This window comes from Triplophysa dalaica, chromosome 23 (genome assembly GCF_015846415.1).
Source record: "Triplophysa dalaica isolate WHDGS20190420 chromosome 23, ASM1584641v1, whole genome shotgun sequence".
In the NCBI taxonomy this organism is placed as follows: Eukaryota; Metazoa; Chordata; class Actinopteri; order Cypriniformes; family Nemacheilidae; genus Triplophysa; species Triplophysa dalaica.
Genome location: NC_079564.1, coordinates 8249226 through 8252722, shown reverse-complemented (window position 1 = coordinate 8252722; position 3497 = coordinate 8249226).

The following is a 3497-nucleotide window of genomic DNA, read 5'->3' as shown; positions in this document are numbered from 1 at the left end:
TAAAAAGTCTTAGTCATTTGTTTTTGACAGAACCTTTTTTGCAAACTTCTAGTATCATTTATTATTTTATTTTTTTGAATTATATACTACATATTGCAAATTTTATTGGCACGTTTATTCATGTTATTTTCTAATTTAAAACTTCTGTGACCTAAATTGATTAGTTAATGTTGTAAAATACAATGTGTGGTCAGTAGAGGGAGCTGTTATCCCACTTACAATATGTTCCAGAAGTGGGCCCAGCGTTTCGTTGAAAATTCTGGAAAGTTCATTAAAATACTACAAAGTCGCTGTGTGATGCATATTAAACAAATTCAGAAAATGCCCATATAATTCTTATTCATCAACAATGGCTTAAGACATGCAATGATAAAAGTGGGCAATCATTAAAATATATCACATTACAATATAAATAGTTGAGACACAGAAACCTCTCAATAAAACAATACATTCATTTTAGTTTAGTAAATATTATTAATGTTGCATACAAATTACATTTGTCTACAAATTAAATGCAATTTTAAAAATCATTTAAGCACAAGCCTTTAATTCAGAATGTTATGATAAAACACAACAATTTCAGATAAGTGTGTAAAATGATCTGACGTGTAAAGTACTATTATTAGTAATTTTCTTATTAAAATTTAACAGCATTGAAGAAGAGAACACAATCCGTACTAAAGGGAATGTAAATAACGTGACCAGCTCATGAGCAAAGCTCCAATAAAGAAGAGCTTGTGTGGTACAAGGATGCAAGAGGTATATATTTCATTCAGAGACTTTAGCCTGAGAGCAGAGGGAAGACTTTTATGAGGGAAATATTTGAAGAGGTGAAATATGATGCTTCGGAGCTCGAACTGATTTTAAAGTGCAAGTATCTCAAGATTTTCCAATACAGGGACGTTACGAACATATTTTTATAAATATAATTTTTAGGAAAATATTTCTCTAGATAATTGCTCACACCAGCGTCCAGCTAATCTGGTTTTATGTGTATTGCAATAAAGCCATTATGCTTTATTACATTACTTTTCACATCTAAACATGCCTTGTAATTTTTGCTCATAAAAACTTTTTGCTGTAAGATGTTAGCTAACACATGCATCTTACATTTTTAAGTTTAAAAAACCCTCCTCAGCCACCCCCCCACTCTCTCTCTCTCTCTCTCTCTCCTCTCTTCTCTCTCTTTCTCGGTCTTCAAACAATCAGTGACCTTCCTGTCATCTTTATAACACTTACACAGGTGATCAAATGAAGCCACTTGGCGTTGTTGCTTTGAAAGTTCTCACATTTGACTCTCACAGCAGCTGTGTTACACTATTTTGGTTTGGCTTTGGCAGTGTCTGTGACTACAGCCCCTGTTTAAACATATACACACACAAATCAAACACCGGCTCCAGTGACTAATGAACCCTGCTAAACATTCCTCTGCACTGTGTGTATTTGGATAAACCATAATATAATAAATATAGCAGTGTAATAAAGGGGCTTTATGGAAATGAGGAGAATATAGAAATCAACAGAATTTTCTATTTTCCAGGGCAAAGATTTCCATTTAATCTATTCAGGTTCTGTTCACAGATCCCAAACAGAACACAGGGGTTAAAAAGTGCTCGTGGAATTGAGAAGTCACTCATTGTGCAATAGTTTTGTTACGGTCACAGAAATAGCTCATGCATTTGATGATGTTACCAAGCAACGCTAAAAAAATCCTTAAAAATAGGGCACAATATACTGTATTAATATTAATATTTTCCATATACATTTTTACAGTTGTTTTACCTGTATTTTACAATTTGCACTGCATTAAATTACATGTAAGCAATGACGAAAATGTCTGTAAAATAAAGGAAAATGTATTCTGCCAGTACTTCATCCGTTTTTTTACAAAAAGTTTTTACAGTGAAGTTAATATAATGTGTCTTTAAGTTCAGTTCTTTTTGTTGCTGTATATCCATCAAATGGAGAGCAACTTGTCATATTTCATTAATCATAACAATCTTCTATAGCCTAAAGCCAAATCTGAGCTCCTGTAACAATTCTGTCATTTTTCATTTCATCTATGCGTTCATATTGGACACAGTGGCCTAGGTCTTTTGTTATTATGCATCAATATTAAACCAAAGGTTAGGCCGTTAGTAGATTCTTAAAAAATAGGTCTCATCCACTTTTTCACAAGCGAATATTTATTCATTACAGTACATTACCTTTTATACATTCATAAAAGTCTTTAAAACAATGTTTGTCTTATGCATTTACAAAAGTGTCAGTTAAGAATTCTGCAAATTGAAGGGCCTATTTTGCATTTTTTTTGTTACTACTTAGATTTACTTTTTATATTAACAAATCATACAAAATGTTTGATTTTAAATACATTTTTGTTGACTTTTGAATGACACATAGTTTAGTTTCTTCGCTGTCTTACTACTTGATGTCGAATGTAAAATTTGGGCCTGATGTGAAACCATTGGCAGCCACTGTAACAAAACAACCCCCGCCATTACAAAGTAAACATGATAATGTTGCAGTCTGGAATTCATAAACCCAAATTCCTTTGGTCTTTTATGATTTTGTAAACTACAGAGAAGATAAACTTATGACATTGTTCATTGTAATAAAACAATGTGGATGCTTATTTTACATTCTGACAGTTGTTTGTATCGGGAAAGCAGAAACTAAGTTTGTTTAAACTTCCAGTACATTTGTACTAGTTATAGTGCTTACAATAGGCACAAGAGCAAATTGCTACATATAATTCACTGTATTATAATAAACATGACAACATGAAGGTTTAACATATGCAGAAATATGAATGCTTAGACGTGTGTTATTAAAACCATGAAATAAGATTTTCGCAGTGTTCTAATGGTGCTGATGATACAAAGTTAAACAGGGAAAGATGCCGATACTGATGTCTTATCAACTCCGTTTTAAGAAAACACACAGCCGGTCGTATCCATTCGCTGCTTACTAACCTTAATTTAATCTCAGCAAGACGGTACATTCGGTTTTTAGAAAGTGGTTGAGCTTTGGCCTCTGAAGACGTTTAAGATTACACATGTGAAACTGAGTCTTTAGCCCGGCTTGATGGTCACGCCATGCCTGCCTACTTTTAGCCATGCAAAACTGAACCGCTGAAAGTATTTTAAATGGTATTCATAGCAACATGCACTGTACTATAGTACAATATTCTACATAATAAATGCATGAGTATAATAAATGCATATAAATTAATGCATGATGATACAAGGTGCTGTTTAAGATGGAAGCAATAAACAGTGTGTTGGAAAGTTCCACAAATAATGATGAAATTGAAATTTCTTTGATAAAGACACAGTTACATGCAAAACAGAAAAACAAAAAAACGTGAAACATCATGGACGCTTTAAAATGCTGATTCAGAATCTGTTTTAGAGAACAAGATCTTTATCACTGTAATTGGTCAACTGAAAAGTTTTTGTAGCATAATGTTTAAAAAATAAACACACAAAACCATG